Source organism: Pteronotus mesoamericanus, unplaced genomic scaffold (genome assembly GCF_021234165.1).
Source record: "Pteronotus mesoamericanus isolate MK-2021 breed Mesoamerican mustached bat unplaced genomic scaffold, CSHL_Meso_final scaffold_507, whole genome shotgun sequence".
In the NCBI taxonomy this organism is placed as follows: domain Eukaryota; kingdom Metazoa; phylum Chordata; class Mammalia; order Chiroptera; family Mormoopidae; genus Pteronotus; species Pteronotus mesoamericanus.
In genome coordinates, this window is record NW_026555319.1 from 8,844,019 (window position 1) to 8,870,477 (window position 26,459).

The 26,459-nt window shown below is 53.0% G+C and overlaps 1 protein-coding gene across 1 annotated transcript in view; it reads right to left on the reverse strand.

Annotated features, from left to right (window-relative positions):
* NOS1 (nitric oxide synthase 1) overlaps positions 1-26,094 on the reverse strand; it is a 148,471-nt gene extending 122,377 nt beyond the window's left edge. Inside the window, exon 1 of the mRNA XM_054594224.1 lies at positions 26,004-26,094. The gene's annotated coding sequence lies outside the window, so the exon portion shown is untranslated. The remainder of the gene's footprint in view (positions 1-26,003) is intronic.
* Between the last annotated feature and the right edge of the window lie 365 nt (positions 26,095-26,459).

Consider the following 26,459-nt stretch of genomic DNA (forward strand, 5'->3'; position numbering starts at 1 on the left):
GGAAGAAGGGGCATCTGCTAGGCAGTCTTTTCAGGCTCCAGGGGAGGGAGGGCAGGGCTTGGATCAACGTGGGGGAGCTGGACATTGCAAGCAGTGGGTACATTTGAGGTCAGTGGTCTGGCTGGATTTTCTGAGGCCCTCTCATGGCACCAGCTCTTTAGAATCATTGTTGCAGATCCGTTACGGGACCCCGACCCCAGCCTGGCCCCGAGACCCAATCGTGTCCCGCCATGGCCTTCTAGGATCGTTCCCTTACCTGCTTTTCTATCTGTTTTTGAAGCTCTTCATGACTCCTTAATTGTCCTGATTTCAGTTCTTTCTTGTTCTTGTCAAACACCAATTTAAAAAATGAGTCATCATTAATTTCACGCCACTCCTCAGTTGTAATTAGGCCCATTTCCCCTGCTCTTCCTTTCTCTCTCTCTCTCTCTCTCTCTCTCTCTCTCTTTCGGCTTTGAAACACTAGGGGAGAAAAAAATTATCCTTTTTTGACATTTAAAAAAAATCTCCTTTGCCAGCATAGATGCTATTGGCTGCTCTACTGTCTCACAGATTGTTCCCATGGCCTAACTGAGCAGCCTTGTGCTTCTGCCTGGTTTAAATACCACACACAGATCACAGCTGGGGACACTGGGAGGCTCCAGGGTGCCTCAGGAGCGGCAGCATGGCTGACAGTGGCCTTTGATGGTTCCTGGGGGCCGACCTCCCACCCTGGCCAGCTCAGGTGGGGGTCAAGCCAAGGTTGCACTACTGGGGACACGAATCTACTGCTCACCCCACAAGCAGAGCTGGCCTGGCTTCGAGTCACCCCCGGGAAGTAATCCTAGGTGTTTTCAGTGTGGCAGCTCCAAAGGTCAGCAAGGCTGCTGCTTTGAAGCAGTTCACGGCAGTCAGTCAACAAACACGGACGGCATGTCTACCGAGTCGCAAGGTACCATTGGGAGGGAGGCAGGATAGTCCAGTGGTTAAGGGCAGGCTTGGATTCCAAGTGCCCGAGACTGCATCGTAGAGGCTGTGGGGTTGGGGCCAGTATCTTCACCTCCTGGAACCTCAGTTTTTCTCATCTGTGAGATGGCAGGAATGTGAACACCTTCCTTCCAGGGCTGTTTGGAGACTTAAAACAGATGATGCAAAACCCCTTGAGGGCAACGAGAAGTCAGAGGACCTGAAGGAAATCGCACCTTATGCTGAGGGGGAGGCAGAAGGGACAGCAAGTGTCCATGGATACCGTCGCTTGGGCTCTCTGGACTGGGTTTTTGGACTGAGAAATAAAAAACTTGGCCAACCAACTATACAGAAAGGGCCTATGGCAGCGAGAGAACATAACATGCAATTTGGTCTTTTGAAGCTCAAGAGGAAGTTCAGGAGGATGGTGGCAGAAGTCAGAACTGAGGTTACCTCCAGGGGTGGGTGACTGATGGGGGGCACACATGAGAGAGATCGCAGGAAGCCCTGGAAATGTTCCTTATCTAGATCCAGATGGTGACTACATGGCTGTATATTCATGTAAAAATCCACCATGCATGCACGTATCTTTAAGATTAATGTACTTTGCTGAGTGTACGTTATAACTCATTGCAAAAAGAGGGCAATATATGAATAGGGGATCTGGGAGAATGTGCAGAAAGGGCTGGGTGAGGGGAGAAAGGAAGGATAAAAGTTCAGAGACCAGGCAGAGAGCCTTGAACCCCAGCCACGCCAATAGTCCTTCCTCTTAAGAGAGCCACCCCTCTATGACGTCTTTTGGAGTGTTGTCCAAGGACCAGCTGCATGGGCGTCAAGTGGGAACTTGTTAGAAATGCAAACTCCTGGGCCCCACCGCAGATGCCACTGAAGGTCTGGGGTAAGATCAGGACACGCAGCTCTTGAGGCGCCTTGTTGACAACCCCACCGGAGAGGCCCCTGAAGGTGGGCTGCAGGAATGACCGATGAAGGGGGAATGGCTATTGGCCAAGACAAGGAGTGAGAAGTGGCTGGCGTTGCAGGTGGAAGGGACAGCATTTGCAAAGGCATGGCGGCTTGAAGGAGCGATTCGAGCTCGGGGACATGCACGCGCGGCCTGGTCACAGCATGAGGATTCGAGTGGAAGTCCGCTGGGCTTTGAGTCGGTGTGGAGGCCTTGTTTGCGGGGCCCTTGTGGGAGCCAGTTGCCTTGGTAGCATTAACCTCATGGTGCCCGGGAAAGGAGGATGCTATTCCTGAAGCAGGGGCCAGCCTCGGCCTCCCTCACTTGGAAATGAAAGCCCTCCCAAGACCACAGGGACTTCAGGGCAATGCCTCTTCCCTTTTCTCAAAACTTGGAAGTGCCTCGGTTCTGGCAGTAAAACAGGCCCTGGGCCCTAATTAAACATCTACAGTACACTTAGTTATGTGTCCAATTTAGATCCAATAAGAGAGTTCCTGGATTGTGTAATAAAATACAAGGAGCGTGTTATCAGGTAAGGCCTGATCTGTATTTAATTAGATGCCAGCTTCAAATGGCTTCAGGGAACAGCAGAAGGACTTGTGCGCTGGAGGATCGTGTCTGCAGCGGGATCTCTCTATGTTCCTCTCCAGGATACCAGCGGAAATTACCAATGGAGTATAAAAACCAGTAAAAAGCCTTTACTGGTGATAGAAACTAGGTAGCCTGGCGTCCGCATTGTACCGAAGAGAGTGTAGATGGGATTAGACTGGAGGAAGGTCTGAACAGGCCCATGGAAGGTCATGTGTGAAGGAATAAGTCACTGTCATGTCAGTGGAAGAGACCCCCGAGCATGCCACTGTCAGGGAGGGGGAGTAACGCACAGGGTCATTCCAATCCAGCCGGCACCTCCGGGGAGGCTGTCGTACGGGCCACCATGTCGTGGGGAATCCCAAGCGGACACTGGCCACTGGGGTCATGGCCAGGGCTGCAGCCACCAAGGGAAGCCAAGACTGGCAAGGAGTTTAGAGTCTTACCAAGTCCCCTGATACCCCTGGACCAACCTCAGTTTTCTCCTTCTCACCATCACTGGGCCCAAAAGGATCAGTGGGATGCATAGTCTCAGAAAAACCCAGCTCAACTCCCTACCCTGTATCCAGCAGAACGCTCCCTTGGGAGGAATAAGCAGACAGAGGAAAACTATTGAACGTCAGGAAAAATGAGGCATTCACGAGAATGGGACACTGCATCCTTATGGGGTGGAGGGATTAAAAGAAATCGGAGAAAACTTTGTCCAATTTCTCATTCATCCCCCGAATTCTGAGGGATGCTGCGTCTAGGGCTCTGTAGGAAGCATTCATGGAGAAGGCAGATCTGAGATTACAGACAGCTGTGAGATGAAAACATAACCACTGAATTAAAAACCACAATGGGAGCAGGGAACACAAGACAAAGGACTGCCGGGAAGCAAAATCTCCACGGACTGAGAAAACGCTCCGGAGGACAGCAGTTCTGTAGCTTATTTTATACATTAGAATCAAAGGACTAGAGGTAAGGGGAAGGGTGGAAGGAAGCAAAGCAGGAAACAACTGATTGATGTTTCTCTTTCTCCCTCTCTCCCTTCCTCTCTCTAAAATTAATAAACATATCCTCAGGTGAGGGTTTAAAAAAATTATAAAAGAGGTTCTTGGCCAATGCTAGTAGTTGGACTTGAGTGAAACAGGTCCTGGGAGTCCTGGTAAAACCCTTGGGTTTTCCCCAGGAAAATAAACAGGAGGATTGATGAAGAATCCCAGGGGCCTGTCAGACTTCGGCTTTTGATGAATTACAGGAAATCTGGCCCAAGGAGGGAGAGGCACATGTCTAGTGTGAGCAGCCGGGCCTCCTCCTGCTTCAAGGACAAATAATAGAGTAAGAGCGCCTTCTTCCTCCACCATCTCATTTGAGCTATGGGACAACCTGTGAGGCAGGCAGGGTGAGCGCATTTCGCTCTTACTATCAGTGAGGAAATGAGGCCCAGAGAAGTGAAGCAACTTCCCCAGGTCACATAGCTACGTATCTGACAGCGCCTCAGAGCCAGATTAAGTGCTGGTGCTGCAAACCATGAAGACTCTCCCTGAACAGCTGACCTCGACCTGGGTGGAAAATACCTTTGTGGTAGATTGCAAAAATGCCGATAATACTTGGGGTGCAATCGATTTCCCCACCCCTTGGATCTGGGCTGGGCACGTAACTTGCTTTGACCAACAAAGTACAACAGAAGTGGCATTTCCCAGTTCCCAGTGTAAGCTTCAAGGGTCCTTATAGCTCCTCTCATGCACTTAAAACTCTGCCATCGCCACTTGTGCAAGCTCAGACTAGCTCGTTGGAGGATCAGAGACCAGGTGGAGAAGAGACAAGTCATTCCAGCTAAAATTCTTCTAGATCATCTAGCCCCTAGCCAACCAGATAGCTAACTGCAGACCCAAACTGCCAACTTGCAGAATTATGTTAAATAGTGACTTAAAATAACAAGCATTTACATTTTAGGGTGGATTGTTACCCAGCAAAAGCTGACTGATACATAAAAAGGACAGACGGTTTCGAAGGCCATCATCGACCCGGCCTCAGTCAGACTTGGAGCACCCACAGAAAAAGGACCTTATCCCCTCAAGAGGCCAGAGCCTCAGTTGTGCTGACTCATGGTCAGTCCTCTTGGGGACCCACCCGCCCTGCTTCCAAAGCTGGGACCCCAGGTGCTTCTCGCACAATGAGCAGAGAGATGTATTTGCACCCAGTCTGAAGTAACCCTTTTACAACCAATAGCTTGTTGACTAAATCTAGCACAGTGTTTACGAGCACGGACAGACAGACGAATCCCGGCGCAACTTTAATACCCAACAGCCATTCCCGCATTCCAAACCTCAGTTTCTTTATCTGCAAAATGGGGTGTATTAGGAGTCCTCACACCTCAGAGAATTGCTGTGAAGCAGAAATCACCTAATAATATGAACTGCTTGGTACAGGTACAGCTCAGAGTCATGCGTGAGGTATTATCACTTCTGGGCCCTTCTGCCATTGCAAGCCCCAAACGTCAGGCCACATACATCGCATTTTGATGGCTCTTGTATTTACCAGAGGAGGGTGTGACATCCTCATACTGTCACAAAAAGTTAAAAGAAGTGGAGAAACACAGCGCCCGGGGTTCTCAACCTCAGCACTGTTGACATTTGGAACCAGGTAATTCTTTGCGGTGGCGGTGAGGGGTCTGTCCCATGCACTGCAGGATGTTTAGCGGCATCTCTGGTCTCCACCCACGAGATGCTAGTATGAGCCTCCTTCCCCAGCTGTGAGAGCCGAAACTGTCTCCAGTATTGCCCAATGTCTCTTGGGGGACAAAGTTGTCTCCACAGCGACCCTCTGATGCCCAAGAAACAGGGCGGTGCTTCCTCCATCACAGAGGACAACAAAAGGTGGGGAGCGGCAGCTAAAAATAACGGCCTCCCCATCAAGGATCATAAATCACAGCAAAGGCCACTCTCTCACCTGGATGATGCCATCTGCTTCCAAGGTAGGGAGGGGAGGCAGAGCAGGCAGGGAGATGGTGGCGGGCAGGGGGCAGTGGGGAGGAATGGGACCGGGTGGAGAGGGAGGGCGATCTGGGAGTATGAGACCCAAAGACGATACTGTCTTTGTTTGGGCTCCGCAGAAGCAGGCCCTGCGGTGAACTGACTCCAGGGATTCAAGTTCCGATTCCCGAAGACTCCTGAGTGGCCTTTCTCTGCCTCTGCCTCTGCCTCCCCGCATCTCCATCCTCAGTTCTCATACTGCAGGCTCCAGCTTCCCCTGCCAGTTCCTTCCTCTTGAAATCCCCTTCCTGCCTTTCCTCACCTAGCTCATGCTTACTTATCCTTCGGGTCCCAGGTTAGGGCTGCCTCGTCCCGGAAGCCCCCCTGGCTTGCCCAGGTTGAATGAGAGGCTTCCCCCATGCTCCCACAGTACGCTGCCTCCCTCAACCCCACTTCCCAGGTCCCCCCACCAGCAGTCTCAGGGGGCTGCCCAGAGGCCTTGCTTGCTCTGCAGGGAGCAGGAGCCCCCAGCCCAGACACCGGATGTCATGTCCAAATGTGGTCTTCCACGTGGTCACCAAGACACAGAAACAGGCTCTCAAGCAGATGACATTGACCCAACCACTTTTCACATCTACCCTCGCCCCAGGCTGTGCTGCCTGCATTGCACTATAAATCAATATTTAAAACAAGTCCTGTCATTTTCCTGTGGGCAGCCTACTTGTATTGCCTCTTTGTGGTGGGTGTTAAATGAAGTCTCAGGAGTTCATTGCAAGCAGTAAAAGTATAGCAGTGAGCTTTGTCAACTCTATTTTGAAATTCCCTCCTTTTTTCCCTGAACCTCAGGATATGAGTGTGGTCCAGCTCTCTCTCAAATACCGAGCTGCCCTGTCGCCTTGTCAACTAGAACTGCCTTTGCAATCCTCTGGGCCCGTTCGAACCCGCCCTGCCCCCTCCAGTGCCCACAAGGGGTGATTTCCTTAACAAATCCGGACCCTGCCCAGGACTGTCAGGGTGGGTGGTACCAGGACAGAGCCTCACCTGCACAGAGTCTTGGCAGAAGGACCTTCCGACTGGGCGGAGTGGCTGGGCTCTACCCTGCCCAGGCCCCCTACCTGCGGAGGCTGCTGAGACCCTTCCAGGCTCCTCCTCCTCCTCCCGTGGAGCTCAGCGGAGGGACCTCCCAGAGGCCCGCCCTCCCCAGCTCCTGGAAGCGGGGCGCTGAGCTGGTCTGACCCCGGCCTCAGTGAGCCCTCCCCCAGGGCTCTGGGCCATGAGAATCAGCCCAGGTGTGTCCCCGGGGCCTTGTCACCCAGGCCCAGCTGTCCCCATGATCCTGGGGCTGCATGTGAGGCTTCAGGGATGCAGCTGAGTGTGGAAGACAAGGTGCTGCTGAGACAGGGCTCACTTGCCCCTGGGCAGCCCCCGCCACATGTCTGCACTGAATGGGGAGCCTGTCAGACACTCAGGTTCCAGGTACCACGTGCGGATGATCTCCAGGAGTCTTCTAGAAATCTCCTTCCTTCCCTCCCTCCCTTCCCCTCCCTCTATCCCTCCCTTCCTCCCTCCCTCCCTCCCTCCCTTCCTTCCTTCCTTTTCTCTCTCTCTTTCTTTTTCAAGGTGCATCAGTGATTCTCATAGCTGGGCAGATTGAAGCAAGAGTGAAGGAAAGCTCTGGGCAGGAGCCTCTGGCAGACCAGGAGCCTGGGGGCTGGGCCAGGCTGCCAGCAGAACAGTCAGAGAAACGCAAGGAGAAGTGGGAGGACTAGCAGATGGGCGGCCAGCCAGATGGATGGCAAGGCAGCAGCCTGGCTGTGTCCCCCCGAGTGTTCGCCCACCTTGTGATTATATGTTCGCCTGTCTGCTACTGCTGGGTCCCTCACTGGAACGTCAGCCTCAGGAGGGCAGCAGCAGTCCGCCCCGCTCCCAGCAATGCCCCAGGCCTAGCGCAGTCCCTGGCCCATAGGTGGTGCTCAGTAAATACCCGTGGAGTAAATGAATGAATGAAATGGATGCATGAGAGGAGGGACGGGCAGGCCAGCAGACGGAAGGGCAGATGAAGGATGGATGGATGGATGGACGGACGGATGGACGGGTGGATGGACAGAAGGGCACAGGCACAGAGAGGTGGATGGATAGGTGGATGGACAGGCACCGGGGCCGGCATTCCAGGGAGCCTCTTGTGCAGCCTTCTGACCTGTCATTCCATCCCAAGAGGCCCTCTGACCTCAAAGCCGCTCTTCTTCCCTCTACCAACCTGGCCCAAGACCCTCCTATCTCCCCAGCAGCCTGGCTTCTCCCCATGTCCACCCCAGACAAAGAATATCGGAGAGAAAAGCTGCCTCTCGGGCCAGGCCAGAGAGCTCCCCAGGCCAGGCCCGAGCTGCCCTGAGCAGGCCCAGAAGCATCGGACCCGCAGCCGGAGAGCCCGCTGAGAGCCAGGCCCTGTTGCAGTGCGTGCAGGCCCCGAAATGGGGTGGGAGGTCAGAATTTTCTAAAAAGCACAAATGAAATAACAACTCCGTATATTCCTACTACCCGGCATTACCCTTGGTTAACATTTTGGTCTTCCATCCTTTTTTCTAGACATTTGGTTGTTTTTTTTTCTTAAATAGATTTTATATTCTAGAGCATGTTCAGGGTCACAGGAAAAATTAGTGGAAAGTACAGAGATTCCCCCTATGCCTCCTGCCCCCACAACATACGCAGCCACCATCATCCCCCAGCCAAAGGTACACTGTTAAACTGATGAACCTACTTGGACACATCATTATCACCCAGAATCCATGGTCTTTTCGGGTTCGCACTTCCTGGTGTACGTCCTATGGATCTGGACAAACGTGTAATGACGTTCACCCATCATTTCAGTATCACATAGAATAGTTTCACTGCCCTAAACATTCTCTGTGCTTTGCCTGGTCCTTCCTCCCTCCCGACTAATCCCTGGCAACCACTGACCTTACTGTCTCCCTGGTTTCTCCTTTTCCAGAAGGTCATAGAGTTGGAATCATACAGTAGGCAGCCTTTTTAAATAGGCTTCTTCCAGGGAGTAATAGGCATTTAAGCTTCCTCCGGGCGTGGCAGCTCATTTCTCTAGCACTGAAAAATATTCCATCGTGTGAACGTACCACAGCTTATTAACCCTTCACCCTTAGGTTGCTTCCAGATTTTGGTAATTATAAGTAAAGTCGCTATAAACACATGTCTGCACATTGTTATGTGGACATGATACTTAAACGCATTTGAGTAAATACCGAGGAGTGCAATTGCTAGATTGTATGGTAAGAATACGTGTAAGCATATATTTTTTTTCAACTGACATTGTTCATATATGAATAGCCTATTCCTCCAAAGACATGGTTAACATTTATTGAGCACTTACTATGTGCAGGAGATATTTCTATGCTTTTTATACAAATATCTTATGTCATCTTCACAGCCACTGTATGATACAGATATTGTTAGCTCCATACTACGGACAAGGAAACTGAGAATGGGAGAAGTTAAGTAACTTGCCCACCAACACAACCTTGGGGCCAGGGTTTGAACCCAGGCAGTTGACTCCAGAGCCTATGCTCTTAGCCACTATGCTGGAAAAAAATTAGACTAATTTAGGTGAAACTAAAGCCTCCTTTGACCAGGGCCCTTCCCTCGGTCCCCACCAGCCCTCCCTTGCTACGGGGCAGCAAGGGCGTGGCTGAGGGGGCGTTGCACCCTCAAAATGAGCAGTAAGGAGCTGCGCCCTCTGTAGGAGAGGTTGCAGTACAATAAAACTGACGCAAGCCAGGTTGCCTTATATCACCCCTGTGTGCCACCTGTGCTCACTGAGGCAGTGATCACATGCTCCTCCCTGAGAAAGTGTTTTGTTTGTCTAGATTCTAAACCATCACTGCGTTATGGTAAGGCTTAATAATGAGCTTCCAAATAGCCCACTTTTATTATTTAGTCTTTAATGAACATACTACTCTGCCTGGAAGGGAAGTCAGAGAACCCTCCACCCCCGCCCCGCCGCCAGCTACTCACTGGCTCCTGACACTGGAGGACCCAGCTCCCCAGAACTGGTTGGCAAGTTCAAAAGTGCCTGATGGTTTAGAATTGTTCACCGTCACTTTGGGCTCAGATTGCGCCTCCAGCCTCTGGGATAATATATGTTCTCATGTTTACACAGTAGATTCCAAATTAGCAGTGACTGTAGATGTGAAGAAACAGCAGTTTTGTTACTTCTGTCATTCTCTGCCACTGCTTGGAGTGGCGTTTAACGTTTATTTATATTTAAAAGCGTGACGTGGAGTGCCAAGGACTAGGAAAATATTTTTGGTTTTTGTTAAGCACAATGTTTTAGTTCATTTATGACCTATTTTACTGAATTTGAATATATCTTTAAAGTGGCAACTTATTCTTTTAAAATTATTGGTTTAAAACCAAAGAAAAAAATATATGAAAATAATATTTATTATTACAGCGTTTTTACTGAAAATAACTTCGTCACATAGAGGAGAAGGGTGTTAAAGAATGATCTGTTCTGGGTATCAAATGTCCTCTAACCTCACTGCTCCCCACACTGAGTTTCCTGTGTCTCTTTTCAGTCTCGCTTTATATTGATACATATAAATACATACATATATATTACCGATAAAGTATATTGAGCATTATTTTGTATATGTACAAAGAGTTAAATGTACATGAATATTATTACCTTTTATACCCTATTCTGTAACTTTCTTTTCTTACTCTACAGGATGTGTTTAGACCTCATCATATAAATGCTTATGCTTACAGACTAGTGCTTTGTTTTAAATAGCTAGAGCCATCAAAGAGACTGCATTTTCCTTTTTGGATCCTGTTCTGATGGGCATTTAGGCTGTTTCCAGTTTTTTTTCACTGTTGTGAATAACGTGCTCCAAGCAGGAGTTTCTCCAGAGGCGGCAGGGTTGGGGCAGGCGGCGTTTTCCGTTTAAAAGGCCCACCACGTGCCCTCCTGGAGGCCATCTCGCCGTCAGCTTCTGACAGTCCGGGGTTATTTTCACCCTTGCCCTTTAGCTGGACGGCCCAGGGCCAGGTGGGGCCCCGGACGCCTTGTGCATCTCACATAGCGCTCCCGCATGGATCCCGTGACCCCCTGACCATCACACACCCAGCGCCATGAGGCTTGTGACCTGGGCTATTTAGGCAACTCCCCGACTCCAGCGCACACGCATACATGCGTACACACACACACACACACACACACACACACACACACACCCTTGGTCTCTCTGTGCCAAGGAGAGATTTCCAGGCCTGATCATATAACTCTGCTCCGTGTTCCCGGCTGGCAGCTGAGGCCAGGGATCCCGGGGTGGTTCTTACTGTCCACACCCATAGTTTTTCCATCTCCCCACAAATGTTCCCCTGGTCATTATCCGTGCCTGTGAGGAACACCGGGCACACCCCAGTTCAAACCCTGTCCGTGGAGAAACTTGGTGCGTGGCCTTGGGCAAACGCCTAAGCTCTCTCACCTTGGCCTCCCCAAAGAGAAGAAAGGATCGCCACCCACCTCTGAGGAAAAATAACAGCACCCACCCATGCAGTTGACTCCTCCCTTCCCTTTAGATACCTGTCTGCCTCCCCAGCGCTCCTGTGACATCTTTGAGGATAGGGACAGCGTCTTGCTCTCTGGGTCCCCAGAACATGGCATGAAGTAGGTGCTGGGCCAGGGGAGAATTAACAAGTGACAAATGAAATTGTTACAGCCACTCTGTGTTGGGTCCTTTCTCTGTTGGGCACCATTCCTTATGTGCATTTTCTTGTTAAATCCTCTCATGGCCAGATGAGTGGCCGCTGTTACTTTTCCTGTGAACTAGGTGACTGATTGTCCTTATTTCATGGCTGGTGAGACCAACGCTGAGAGAGCTTAAGCGTGTTGCCCAAGGCCACACAGCAAGGTCCTCCAAGGCCAGGATTTGAACTGGGGTGCCTGCCCTCTGCTGGTGATACTCTCTAGCCCCTGCCATCTGACTAGGTCAGGTTCAGGAGTTCAGAGAGGAGACAGGTGCCATTGTTATCCTCAGTCCTTCAGCCGTATTAGAAAGCCTTTGGCCACCGCCATCTCTTGCCGGGGTTACTGCGGCGTGCCTCTAACTGGCCTCTGGCATCTTCACTGCCATCCACCCAGTACGATGGATCTTTCTAAAGCATGAGTCAGCGTTTATTTCCCTCCTCCCCTTGCTCAAATCCTTCCCTTAACTCCCCACGGCCCAACCTCCTTAAGGTGTCTCACAGGCCCTCCTGACCCCTTGGCCCAGGCCCGCCTTCGCCTCCAGGTTGAACTCTCTTTACCATCCACCCCGCCCCCTGCCCCCTGCCCCCCGCCCCCCCTCACCTGCAGTCAGGGGCAGACCAGGTGTATGCTGAAGTTTGAGATCTGCAGCTCTAGGGAACCTAAGCTGGGGGAGGGGGATGTAAAGGAAAGCGCTTTCTGAATATTCTCATGTAAAAAGGCAAAATACATTAGCACTGTTTCTTTTCCAAATTCCAGCAGCTCCCCCTTGCTCACCTGTCCCTGGGATGTCTCCTTTCATAGAGAGAAATCATCCTCAAAGCGGCCAAGTCCCGCACGGTTCACCTATGAGGAGGGGGGAGCGGAGAGGAAGACGAAGGAAGAGGAGGAGGAAGGGGAACAACCACCCTGAGTTCTGGTGACAGACTCATGTCCTTTTACTCCAGTTCCAACCACTCATTCAAAACCACACACTCTCGCCTGTCTCCTCCTGCCACCCTGCCCTTTTCGTACCCAGTTATCTGTCTCCTGAGCACTTATAGAAGAGATGACAGGTTCCAAACCATGTTTGCCCTTTTCTAAGTTGCTACAAGAAGTCCCCTTCTTGTAACGGGAAGAACTGCGTTCCTCTGTTCCTCCCGCCCCACCTCCAGTTCATATGTTGACATCCTCGCCCCAGGACCTCAGAATGTGACTTTATTTGGAAATAGGGCTGTAGCAGATGTAATTAGCTAAGATGAGGTCATACTGGGGTGGGAAGGGGAAATCCTACACGACTGGTGTCCTTATAAAAAGAACACCACGTGAACAGACAGACACGACAGGCAGAGAGGGAAGATGATGTAAAGACAGGAAAAATGCCCCGAACTAGTCAAGGAAGGCCTGAGGCGGCCAGAGCTGCGTGAGTGAGGTGCGAGCAGGGCCTCGCCCGCGGCTCTCCGAAGGAGCCACCCCTGCCGCCACCTTGATCTTGGACTTCCAGCCTCCCAAACTGGGGAATGATAAATTTCTATTGCCTCAGCCGCCCAGTATGCGGGAGTTTACTATGGTAGCCCTAGCAAACTAACACATCTCTTGTTCAAGACAGTTAAGATCCCACAGCCCACGCGCACAGCGGTTGCCACTGCCTCTCGCATTTCAGAAGGGGGGCCGGGGCACCCAGAGAGGTCAGTCATGCGCCTGGGCTCCCTGGCACGTCCGGGCTTGTGCAGGGTTGGCCTTAGAACATTCCCAGGCAGCGTTTCCCTCCTTTCTGATCTGACGCATCTTGCACGCTCTGTGGGTGGAGATACAGAGGGAAACAGAATGTCCACTGCTAACGGCTCTTAATTGGCATGAGCCGGTCATTCAGGCAACTCCTGTGATGGCAGCCAAGACCCCAGGAGAGGTCAGGGACTGAAGCCACCGACTTCAGTGGGTCTTGCGGCCTTGTGTGTGGGAGAACATCACCGCCAGGCTGTCAGCCTGCCGCTTCTCTGCCGGTCAAAGTCACGGCGGGGAAAAGTCACAGCGGGGAAAAGCCCACGACCACATTCCTTCCAGGAGACCAAGCCACTGGGCAACCGGTTTCCAGTGACCCCAGGGCCCACTGGTTTCTCCTACCAGTGGAAGGGCAGGAAAGAGACCGGCCATCCAATTAAAGGACGCCCATGAGCTGTCCCGCCATTCTCCACCACCGTGAGAAACACAGCCCCCCTGGCGCCCAAAAGAAGGACGCTGCCCTGGGAACCTCGGGCAGCTTTGGGGGTGCTGAGCTCAAGGAGGTCTGGCTCTGCACGCAGCCCACACAGTGCGCCCCACGGCTGGGAGCAGAGTGCACCGCGGTCACGGCCATGATGGCCAGGCACTGTGCTGCGTCTCCTCTGCTCCTGTCCCAGCCCCGTGAGCTCTGGCCCAACAAAGACACTGTCTTACTGCATTTACCTTTGGGCTGTAGGAACAGCTGGCCCTATGCCACATTAATCCTCTCACATTAGGACGACTCTTGGAATTAAATGGACCCAGGTGACCGCCCAGCTCTGCCACTCACTGAACGATCTTGGGTGAGTAACTTCACCCCCTGAGCCTCAGTGTCTTCATCGGTGAAATGGGGATTTCAGGTGGGATTGCTTTGTTTGTTCAAAATGCTAGTACATGTAAGAAGCTCCGTGCAAAGCTCAGAATGTGGGAAATCTCCAAACGATGGTGATGGTTGCTTTGATCAGTTCACAGATGCTCGGGAGCATTTCCTTGTCCACAGAGAGACTTTGAAACCTGATCCTCTCTGGTCCCCTGGTGTACAAAATCCAAGATCACTAACGCGCTAATGTGGGTCACTGCCTGACTCACACCGTGGCCCTGGAACCAGGAGGGCTGAGCCTGCGCCCACGGCGGGGTGCCCACCGCCTCAGATGGCTTGGGCAATTTAGGGTCCATATATGTTTCTCAGAGAGAGGTTCTAGCTGTTATTAGACTCTCAAAGTGGTTCCCTGTCCGTAAAGGGATCACTTATGAGAATAATCCAAACAGGTTGCTTGTGCCCAAGGACCCGGAGAAGAGATTCACTGTTTACGGAGCCCAGCCGTGTGCCAGGCTGGCCTGCGCAATCCTTAGACTCACATGGGCAAAGGAGCCACCGCAGCTCCCATTTCCAGAGGAGGAAACAGAGGCTCGGAGAGCTCACACTGAGACCCAGACCCTGGATTCGGTCACCCGCCTGTCCCACGCCTGGCAGAGGCCTGGGATTCCAGCTCAGGCCCATCTGATCCCTAGCGGGGTCCCGCCCTTGGCACTGTGCCGCCTCGAGGAAAGCAAGTGGGGCAACTGAGAAATACATGCCTGCCCTTGGCCAGAGCCTCAGCCCACGCTGAGACACCACGGAACGCACCACACTGGGTCATTCCGCGGGACAAGCCCTGTCCCCTTCTGTGGATAACCACCCGCAGGTGCATGGAGAACATCTCCCGGGGCAAATTCTCTAGCCTGCCCCTAGGAAGAGCGCATTTCCCTCTCTGCCATGTTCCCCTGGAACCTGGCTTAGCCCATTTCTGGCCCCTCCCTCATGGTCTCCTTTATGCTACGTCAAGGACGTGCAGTTGTTAGAAGCCTGGGTCCTGGGGGAAGGGAGGCTGCCACTTACCAGCTACATGATCTTGAATTATTCCGCTGACCCCTCTGGGCCTCACCTCCCACATTGATGCTATGAAATTCGCAGTGCCTACCTCACACGATAGGGCAGCATCGTTTTCCCGTGCTTCTTCCTGTTGGGACATCTGCCCATGTCGCTCTACCTATGACCTCTTCTCCTATCACTCAGTAAACGGCAGGGGTGCTGGTTGCTATTGCTGTTCTTGTGTTGTTTTTGGCTGAATGCATGTTAACACCCACCATGGCCCCTACTTTGGGCTCTGGAAAGGCCATGTTTGCTCATCTCCACATCCCTAGCACCTACCGTGATGGCGGGGGGCACCTTACACTCTTAGGAAATGTTATTGAAAAATAAACTCAGAGAAAGTCCTGCTTACACCATTGGTGACAAACACCTAAAATTCAGAGCCCCAAAGACTCTCCGGAGAAGTCCAGGTTCCGGGAAGGGTCAGCGATACTTTCGAGTGTCCATTGCCATGGGTTAAAGAGCGCTGGGGAAAGCTGGGACACGAACTTCCCTCCGGGCGACGTGCAACAGGGCCGGTCCCATGGAGTTTCAGGGTGAAAGGCACATGAAGTTTGTTCCCCAGGGTCTTTCTTATTATTTATACATTTATCAGGGATGAGAAGATCATCTACCTTCCATCCTCCAACCGATAACCTTTTTACCCACCTACATATCAGCCTCATCTTTCCAGTTGTCCACCCACCCACCCACCCACCCAAATATCTACCAATTATTCACTTCCCTGCCCATCCCTTCCCCCACCATCCGTCACCCTCCCATCTATCCACGCCCATCATGAGCGTATTTACTGAACACTTCCTGGCTTTCAGGCACTGTGCGAGGCATTGTTGTGACCTAATCCCGAATAACATGGACCCTCCCTTCAAGGAGTTCACATTCTATAGGGGATACAAGCAAGTAAAGGGTAATCTGCACCCAGTATGGTGCGGGTTATGAGAGGAATGAGTGCAAGAGGCTGTGTGAGGGCGCAAGGCCCAGAAGGGTCAGGCGAGACTTTCTGGCAGAGGTGGTGTCAGAGCTGAAGCAGGAAGGACCAGCAGGGGCGGCCGTGAGGGGAGAAGAGCCTTCCGGGCAGAAGGAACAGCAAGAGCAAAGGCAAGGGCAAGAGAAAAGATGCTGAGCTGGGGGAATTAAGAGCTGTCTGTCTGTCTGTCTATGTATTATGGAAAGGAAAGCAGGAGGGCCTGAGAGGACTGGCCGCAGTCCAGGGCCTTGCGTTGGGTTTGAGTTTGGGCTTTGCCCCAGGAGACCAGGACGCCTTGGATGGATGTTAGAGAGACTTGAGTGAAGAGCACAAGCTTTAGACAGATCTTTTGTGCAGGAGATCTCTCTCACAGAAGATGGATTTGTTTTTTTGTTTTGTTTTTTTTTTGAACATGAACAGCACGTGGGAGGCAAGTCATCAAACTCGGGAAGGATACGAAAAAGCCTTCTGAAATTCAGTCTTGCTGTCTCCTTGCCCAGAACCATTTCATGCCTGGCTGAACATCTCGTGATGCTGCAGGGAAGGAAGCTAATCATTCAGACAGTCACTAATAGTCTCCCTGAAGATGCTTCCTTGAAGCTGTAGTGGGGAGTTCAGCCCGAAGATCAGGAGAGACCTGTAGTGTGAGACGATGGGCAACGATGGCCTGTGGCCTGCTGCCAGGAATAGACTTGGACTGTATCAGTCCACTCCCTCCCCGGTCCTGGCGGTGGCTGGGGGCTCCTTGCCCGGATAGGCAGTCAGGTGGGCGGGGGTACATCTTATAAACCTCTGGGATACAAGAGAAACCCGACCACATCCCTGCTTTCCAGAAACCTGTAAATATAGTAAGTGCACAGGACCTAACATTAAAAAAAAATACATATCAATATTGAAAATTCAGGAAAGGAGGAGAGGAAAGGAAGGCAGAGCACCAACATCTCGTCTGAGAGAGTGTGGGGTCAAAATATACTGCCTGCAGTGGATGCGGTAAGAAATAAGAGTGAAGGCACGTCTCAAAGTTGCCAAGGTAACTGATGCAGAACTAAAAATAGTGAGAGACCTCTACTGGGAGGACAGGGAAGGAAATGTCAATAGATAAGGTGTAAGGTCGGTATATCAATAAACATCAACTATAAGCACAGGTTTTAGAGATTTGGAGGTTACCACGGAGGAAAGAGAAAACACAGCACAGTAACCCCTGGGATGCAGCCAAGAGTAGGAAGGGGCGGGGCGGGAACTGCTTACTAATGTAAGGCTTTCTCTCTTGTGTGATTATTTTTTCACATTCAAACAGAGATTTTGCACTTTCAAACAGAGATAAGACACAACCTATAGAGTTAGTGGTGAAAGGCAAATGCATAGCAGTTAATGACATTGGATTTGGAGCAAGGGGTCTATGGATACAACTCGGAGGGGCCATGGACTTGGATGGGAAAAAGTGACATCTTTACTGACTTCTCACCGAAGTTTGGCACTTGCTTTCTTTACGAATAGCGGCAAAAAGCCAGGTCAGTGTCATCTGACCTGTGACTTTGTCACCAATAGGAATCATAAGTACTTTCATATCACCTTACAATGGTTGCAAATATCTTGAAATATTTATGCTCCTCCCTACCTTGAAAATATAGTTTCTGTTGCACTGACTCCTAACTATTCTGGTTAGTTAATCCATTAATAGAGAATGTTCCCATATCACGTTTGTTTAAAAACACATTTTTCTGGAATGACATTTCAATATAATTGGTTCCTTTGCAATCCCATGTGTTATTTTTTATGCATTGAAAAACACGCTTCTGAGAAGGGGTCTGCAGCCTTCACCAGCTGCCAAGGAGTGCACGGCGGGAGCCAGGCCGAGGGCCGGCTCTAGAGAAAGGGCAGCAGCTGGGGGGTCAGGGCATCCGACCGCGTCTCCCCAGGGAGCAGGAGCCGCAGGCAGCGGGCAGCCAGGACCCAGATGGATGGAGCAGGAGACAGAGGCACCGAGGAAAGAATGCAGCCCGTGGGCCCACAGGACAATCGCAGTAACAGTAGCAACAGCCGCAGGTCTGAGCTACTGAGCTCACGAGGGTCTAGACACTGGCTCCAACCCTTTGCAGACATGACTGCGTTTGACCTTGATGATAACCATAGGAAGGTGCTCTTGCTATTCCCCTATACAGCCTCGGAAACACATCTCCAGGGATGCGCAGATAGTTTGAGGTCTCTTAGCTGGTAAGTCACAGAGCTAGGGTTCAGACTGTGGTCTGCTGGACACCCAGCTAGCACCTTCACCCAGTTGTCAGCCCTGCCAAGCATGGCAAGAGGGCTTCGTCTCAGGAAACCGGGAAAGAAACCAAGGACCAGACACAGTGGAGACAGTCAAGCCTCAGAGCCCGGCGTGCTCCGGAAGACCCAGCTGAGGCGTCTTCCTCCCGGCTGCCTGCTGATTTCTTCCTCGGTGCTGCGGCTCCTGGGGGACTCTGGGAAGCCAGGGGTCTGGCCTCGCCACCCAGGCCCACCTCCTGCCTAATCTCCCTTGAGAACAGAGATTTTCAACCTTTTTCTTTAAAAAAAAAAATCTCATGACACATGACAATTGAGATTTAGTAATCTCAATTACTAAACCTCTGAGGCACACAAAAATATATTTTTTGCTGATATGACCATAAAAATAGGTATAATTTTGATTTGTTCACACCAGATGGCTATTGTTGTGTTGGCTGTTATAATTTTTTTTTCTTTTATTGCACTCTACGGGAAAAGAGATCAGTGCCTCCAACCAAATAGTCAGGTGTTGCGTGTTTTAAAAATTCTTGCAGCGCACTGGTTTGAAAATTGCTGCTCTGGTACATCCTTCAGGTCGTCCTTCCCATTTTTGCACTTGGACCCCTCCTGGCATCCTACCTTAAGGCCACCGTGTCCCCCTAATGGGGCTCCCCAACCTTACTGCACACTCCCACTGCTGCTGAACGCACTTCAACTTCAGTTCCAGACCCTGGTGTCCCCGGGGGATGGTTCATAAAATGCTCATGTTATAAGCGTTGTTGTGTTTTTACTTGTAGGACATCGCCATCAGCCTTCCCTGGATTTGCCGGTAGCTATCTTATCACTACGAAAGGCCACACATTTCCAGAGACCGTTCTGGTAGGACGGCCACTGGGCTGAGCTGTCCTGTTTTAATTACAGCTTGATAATGAAACCAGGCCATGCATATGACACGGAAATGAGCCGCTGCATGTCCAGTGAAGGCCAGAGGCTGGGACACGCCGCGGTGCAGATGGAATTCACAGCAACGTGATGAGGGGAGGAAACCAAGTCTCCCCGGGCCCTCCGAGGCCGAGGCCAGCGGAAATTCCAAGGTGCGCAGCGCCGCTCGGCCCACGGCAGACACGTTTTGAGTTCATGTTTGATGTACTTTGTGATTGTGATTGTATTTAACTTGTGGGTTAGTTTTTCCTTTAGGGTAACATAAGGGTGGAAGATTCATGCCTGCTACTTGGCCGTGTATAAGCAAGGGCATCATAAAAATATTTCAAGGCGATATTGAGAGGGAGGTCTCTGTGAAAACATGTGTCCTCTAACAGTGCTTCATGCCTGAGCCCTGGCTGGTATGGCTTGGTTGGTTGGAGCGTCATTCTCTGAGCTGAAAGGTTGCAAGTTAGATTCCTGGTCAGGGCACATGCCTAGGTTGCAGGTTCGGACCCCTCTGGGGTATGTACAGAAGGTAACACATTGATGTTTCTCCACACCCCCCCCCCGCCCCGTTCCTTCCCCTCTCTCTAAAATCAGTAAGCATGTCCTCGGGTGAGGACAGAAAGAAAGAAAGGTAGTTCATGTTTGCAAGACACGGAGCCGCACACCATTTTGCAGGCCACGCTCATTGCTCAGTACCTGTTGCCCATTTGGTGTTAATATCCCACATGCTTAGCCTGAACCCTGTTTGTCCATATGGACAGGCCCTCCACCGCAGCCAGTCAATTTCACATTAAACGGGTCCGTGTGAGTTTCCAGCAATGGTAGGCGGGGTGTGCCCACCCCTCACACCAGCACCGGACACACCGACCAGCGCCTGACAGGCGGTGGCCACACTGATTCTAGCACTACTGCTCTCTCGTGGGACCGAGGGAAGGATGTCCAAGGGTACAAAACACCCTCCTGACGTTCCTGTCTCCATACTTTACATCCTCGTCAAATGAACAGAGGGAAGTTGAGGCCGAGCATCAGCCAGAGTGGAGAAACCTGTACTGCCTTTCTTTCCTGTCCCCTTCCCGGAGCTAAAGCAGGCACAGTCCCCAAGACATTTCCCTCCCAGCTCCCTCCCTCCACAGGGTGCAGCTCCCTGCTGGCAGCTCAGGTCACAGAAGGATGCTAGAAGGGTCATGGGTGGAAGAGGAGGGAGGACCAGGCGGGAGACATGGCCCTGGCCGCTCAGAGCAGAGGAGGCTCAAGTCGGGGCTGCGCAAAGCCCAGACAGCACGGGGCTCAGCGGGAGCCCAGAGCTCAGTGCTGGCCCTCAGATCCGCAGAATGGAATAGGGGCCCCTCCTCAAATATCCATGTGGGTGCCTGGAGGACTGACAGTGTGTACCCCTGACAAAGAGGCGGATAGTCTGGGGGGCATCAGCTCAGCCTGCAGGGTCCAGTGGGCAGAAGGCGGCATTTTGTTCCCCAGGTCAGTGGGAATTACTGGCCGACAGCTCTACCGGCTTCCTTAAGACTGGATTTGTTTTCTCTGCTTTGGGGTTTGATTCTGAAAATATTTGGTCTTTATTTGCATCGTTTGTTTTCCTTTGTAAGCATTAAATGTCTCTTTGTAAGGCATTGTTCTGGAGGAGCGGTGGTGAGCATTGCAAACCCATTTTTTTCCTAACCGTTTTCTTGCATAATAAACTCCCCTTTGATTTAAACATTTTTATAAGAATTTCCTTCTTAATTGAAAAGTGATTTTTAAAGTGCATTTGGCAGAGGGGGCTGAGGGATGTGTTGAAGCTATAGCCTCATTTATTCCTAATGAAGTGGAACAGAAAGGGAACCCAGGGGAGAAATAGAATAAAAAAAGAAAGAAAGAGAATCAAAGAACAAAAGAAATAATATACTGACTTGCGTGGGCTTTGAATAGTCATCTTGTCATGTGCATTAGCACTTGAGTTGGAAGAGATACAGAAATAAGTAGTCAGAGCCCATGTCTGGCTGGAGATGAGCTGCTGTGACTTAGGCACTGCCGCCACCGCCCGGGGGCCCTTGGGCCTCAAGGTCCACATCTGTCAAATGGAACGAAGCCGTCTTCACAGGGCCACTGCGAGGGCCCCCTGGAATAAAGAGCAGGACCGTGCAAACTGTAGAGTGCGGCGCATGTGCGAGGTGGGGTTGTTACTCAGACAAATCGGGGAGTGGGAGAGAGGCTGGACTGAAGGCGCTTCAAGGCTCTCATGCTGAGACCCTGGAATTGGAGGAAAAAATACACGACACATACATACAGTCACACATGTTCACAGATGCAGACATTGACACACATACACCCTCTCGGGTACATTCACACACACACACACTCACAGGTACAGATGCCCCTCACAGCATCCTTCACGCCGTCTCCCACACGCGTGTCCTCACACTCCCTCACATGCACCCATACAGACACTGCACATGCAACTCATTCATAAACACCCTTGCACACACATATACACACCACTAAGTACATGCAACCTCACACATACACTCCCACACAACCCGTCCTACACACATGCCCCACAGATGCTGCGTCACACACATACACACTCACACACACTCTTGCACACATGCAAATCGTCATACGCACACACCCTCACACACACACTATGTTCCTCCAGTTCGGTGGTTGCTCCAGGAGATCCCTGCCCCTTCCCTTCCCAGCTGGCTTCTGGTTAAAGCGGAGCATGTGCTCTGTCGCCCCGGCCAGCTCACAGCCTCGCAGACCCGCCTCCAGGCCTCTGCCCCCGTTGCCCAGAAACCACTCAATGCTTTCATCCTCCTGACCTCTTGGCGATGTCCCTTTTTTTTGTCCCCTCTCCTTGGTATTTGATGGCCTCCCTCATGAACTCTGAGCTCCATGAGTATAGGGGTCCCTTCTGTCTCATTCACAATGCATCCTCTGTGCCTGGTACATAATTCACGTTCAAGAAATATTTGTTGGATGGATGGATGGGCGGATGGATGGGTAGAGATGGATGGATGGGTAGAGATGGATGGATGGGTACGTGGGTGGATGGGTGGGTGGGTGGAAGGGTGGGTGGAACCTGGAGACGGAGATGGTCTGGCTTTGGGACTGAGGGGTGGGCAGGTGCGGGGAGGCCTGCCCCACTGAAGCTCTCAGCTAAGCCCCAGGCCCTTCCCGAGCCAACTCTGCCCCATCCACACATGTCCCACCTTTCCTCCTCCTGGAGGACCCACAGGACGGGCCACGTTCGGGACCTGCCGCTGGCAGCCACCTCGGGCTCACGTCCTGGAGCCTCCTTTGGAGTTCGCAGGAGAGGGCCTGGTGTGCCTCGGGACACAGACGCCCTGTCACCTGAGCCACTGACACTGCTGTTGCATCGCCCCAGTGGCAACCGCGTGCCGGGAGCCCGGCTACATGGTTCACACACAAATGCTGCTGACCGGTCTACAAGGGAGACGCAAGGCACATCTACGTCTTAGAACAGAGTGAACAGAGGCTCTCGAAAGGAAGTATTGGCTGGAGGTCAGCAGCCGGCAAGTGGCAAAGGTAGGACTTGAACCCAGGGCCGAAACTCTTCCACTCCCTGTCTCCTGATTCCCACATTGGGTCTGGCGCACCCTCTGCCCTGTGCTTCTCCACTGGGGCAAGTCACCCTCTCCATGGTCCTCACCTGCCCAGCACCTATCTCCCTGGCTGGACCAGGAACGACTCAGGGGCAGCACTGGAGACGATTTTGGTCCCTTGCCCAGGTGGCCTTTGCCAGGCCAATATGCCCATTCACCAGCTGCTGGCCTATTTTTTTTTTCTGTCTGGAGAATTGCCTTACATAAGAACATTGGCTTGCTGGGAAAATTGAGACACCCCTCACCCCAGCTGGGGACAGCCTGTGTCGGCCACCAGCTGACAGAAAAATACCAAAGGCCTGCCCCCTCGTGGCAGGTGGGATCAACTCAGCCACGCAGCTCAGGCTCCAGAAGTCCCCAGGCAGTCAGGTCGCGGCACCTAGCGCCAGACCCCAGCCTTGCCAAGCCCCTCCTAGACAGGACTCCTCCTGGACGCCGTGTGCACAGAACGTCACCTCTCAGGCTCTGCTTCCAGAGAACCTGACCTCACCTGTTTGTCTTGGTCACCCAGACCAAGTGGCCTGCAGGAGCTTCCCATGCGTTTACTGGATGAAGAAGCCATTTCTCCTGCCTTCCACCCAAGCCTCTGCTCCACTGCCACGGGCCTCCCAGGTCAGGCCCTGCAGAGAATCTGTTCTCGGCCAAGGGGAGGTGCGTGGTTTTCCAGAATCGCCAGTGTCCCCAGTGCCTAGACCAATGCCTGACACACGGCAGCAGCTCAGTGGATGTTTGTTGAATGAATGGATGAGTGAGTGAATGAATGGATGAACGACTGCCTCGTCCTCCGCCGACCCAGACGTCTGCCTTTCTCAGTTCCTACCCATTTCCCCTCCCAACCTTCAAGGCCACTTCGGCCATCCCCTGCCAGGGATCCTCACCTGCCCTGTGCACCCCGGCTGGCTTTGACTTCACACCAAAGTGCTTTGCCAGCTGCCTGCACGCCGCCAGGCTTCACCCAAGGACCTCAGAGCCCTCAAAGGCAGGGGGTCAGAGGGAGGCTGGGCTGTTTAAGACCACGAAGACGGACCAGGCTTCTGCCACCTCGCATTCTCTATCCATCCACCTACTGCATGGACATGGAGCACAACCTCCCTCAAGCTGCCCTGTCCAAGTTTTGTGTCCCCATCTAATTGGAAACACCTTGAAAGTTTTAGCCTAAAGGTTAAAAGCATGGGCTTTAGCATCAGAAAGGCCTTGGCCAAGTTATTAGCCCCTCTTAGCCTCAGTTTCTGTAGCTGATAAATGGGTAAGTAACAGGGGTTCCATCTGAGAGTTGGGCAAGAATTCAGTAATGTGCTAAACACAGTGCCTGGCTCCTGGCAAATGAATAAGGGTACATTCTAGTATTTATTAATTACCTGAACAGGTGCTTTGGGCTTCCTTGATAATTACTCAAAGTTACCATAGTGCCCTTTGTAACAGGAAGTTAAACCAGGGGCGTGCATGAGCCCCTCTTGTCCTGGTGAGGATATTCCCCAGATTCCCAACAGGGTGCAGCTCCAGGGGAAGCCAGTCATTCCAAGTGCACAGGCAGCTGCGTGGCGAAACAAGGCCCTCGTCTCTTGCTGCAAAGGGACCAGGGAAGGGACCCCAATGTCCTCTGCTTCTTTAAGCACCTGTCTTTCTCCCAGATCCAGGCTCACTGTGTGCAGACAGCAGAGAAAGTTGGTTGTCATGTCTCAGATCCGCTGCTGTGCCTGCAGCCTGCGCAGAGCTGGGTGCACAGGGACTGCCTGATACGCATGGTGGGGTGAATGAAGGCACAAAGGAATGAATGGATTTGAGACCCACCATGGAACTGTAGGTGTCTCTCCATCAGTGCTTTTGAGTGAATGAAGGAATTCTAGGTTCACTCTCACATTCCTAGTTTGGAGCCGGAGCCCAAGCCCCAGCCCGGAGGACGCTCACAATGAATATTTACGGCGGAAATGAGCTAGATACACTATTTCCCAGAAAGCAGCCGAGCTTCAGCTGTGGTTCCCCACCACCTTCCATTTGCCCCAAATGCATGAACACAGGTGCCAGGGACCAAGTGCTCAAGTTCAGCCATCAGCCTGGCTTGCCCTTGGCCACATGGGGGCGATGGGGCCTGGGAGAGAGCAAGGGTCCCCAGGGGCACGGCCGGGAGACCGTCTGGCTGGCCCGCCAGGGAGCTCACCGGTGCTGCCCTCGGGAGACACTCACCCCACGACGGACCGTGCTCAAGAGAGCAGAGCACGGTGATCCAGAGGGGCTGCCAAGGGGCCCCCGTCGGCTCGGCGCTTGGCATCCACGCAACCACACACACAGAGGGGACACGTGGCCATGCCCTCCCGGACACTGGCTCTCTGCCCGCCGCCCATCCTTCCTCTCCAGTCAGCACGCTGGAGCCACGCACCGAAGGGGCCACACAGCTGATCCTGCTCATCTTCCAGAGGCGCCCCAGGTGGCACAGAGACAGACGCATGCACCCAGCCTTGTTCCGTGTCCCCAGACCCCGCCAGCCCCTCCCAAACACACCTTGCCTCTGCCCCAAGCAGACGGTGGCCACAGACCACCTCGTGGCACCGCCAAGAGGTAACAGCACCCTCTGTCACCAGGGGTCCCTTCCGTGGATAACCGAACCCCTATTAGACAGGAGCTGAGGCTCAGCGTTCCCAGTGCAGGCCCAGAGACAAGTCTCCTCGCTGCCTGGAGGTGCTGGGGCTGCCCCTCTCTCTGACCCCCCACTCTGTGCCGTGGACAGGCAGCTGCCCCGTCCTTTGCCACTGCTGGGACCGACTCCCCACTGGGACCCAGGAGGCGGTTCACACCCTGCGGAGGGGCCCAGCCTGCAGACTGGACCGGTGTCCCCAGAAGCTCTGTGGGTCCTGAGCCAGAGCCCTTCGCGGCCCCCGGCCGTGTTGCAGGACACGGCCTCCTCCCGAGCTCCCAGCCTTCAGTGCAGCGGCCTCCCCACAGCTGTTTCCTGCAGGGGTCTCATGCCAGTCCACCAAACGGGCCACCCCGCAGCCCGGGCTGGCAGGGTGGAGGGCACGGCCCTGGATGCTTAGAAAGGCCGGTGCAGAGAGCCAGCTCCACTGGGGACAGCGAGGAGACAGTCGGGACCCGAGAGCCTCCGTCTGGGCTGCTGGCCCTCCATTTACCCATTAGGTTCCCTTTAGCCACGGTCTGGGGGCGGCCCCTGCAGCTGTATGATCCTGGGAGAAGGACACTGGGCTGGCATTTGGTCCCCTTGGGTTCCCTTCAAGTAAGGCCGAGGCAAAGAGGGTCAGAGATGCTGGGAAGCCCCATAACGCTCCCAGGGGAGCAAACCACACGACAAGCCCCCTCCCCAGGCGCCCCAGCCAGCTCACCAGGCCCGCTGCCTGGGGAGCAGAGCCCCGCCCGGGTACTCACTGGCTCCGCTGAGGCCTCCCCCTGGCGCGGTGGCAGCCTCCCCCTCAGGCAGCGCTCCCCATCTGGAGAGGCCAGCGGCACTAATCAGCTGCCCCGCGTGGTGTGCCGCGTGGCTGGGGTTTAATTGACACCAGGTGGCCCCTCCCCAGGGGCAGGCAGGGAGGAGACTCCTCTAGGCTGGGAGGCCAAGCCCTGGGTGGACCCAGGCCTGGCTGGTTCGGGCCTCCTGGGGAGAGATAAGGTCAGTGGGGCAGCCGCCGGCCACCCTCCTCCCGTCCGGCCACCACCTCCATTGCACACCCGGCCCTGCTTCCCCAGGCTCTGACCTTTCTTTCATTTCAGAGGCAGGGGCAGCAGCAGCAGCGTCTACCCGGGACAGTGGCTCAGGTTTCCCCCGACCCCAGCTGGTCAGGGGCAGCCAGGAGGGCCTGCGGTGGCCCGGCTGGGCTCGCTGGA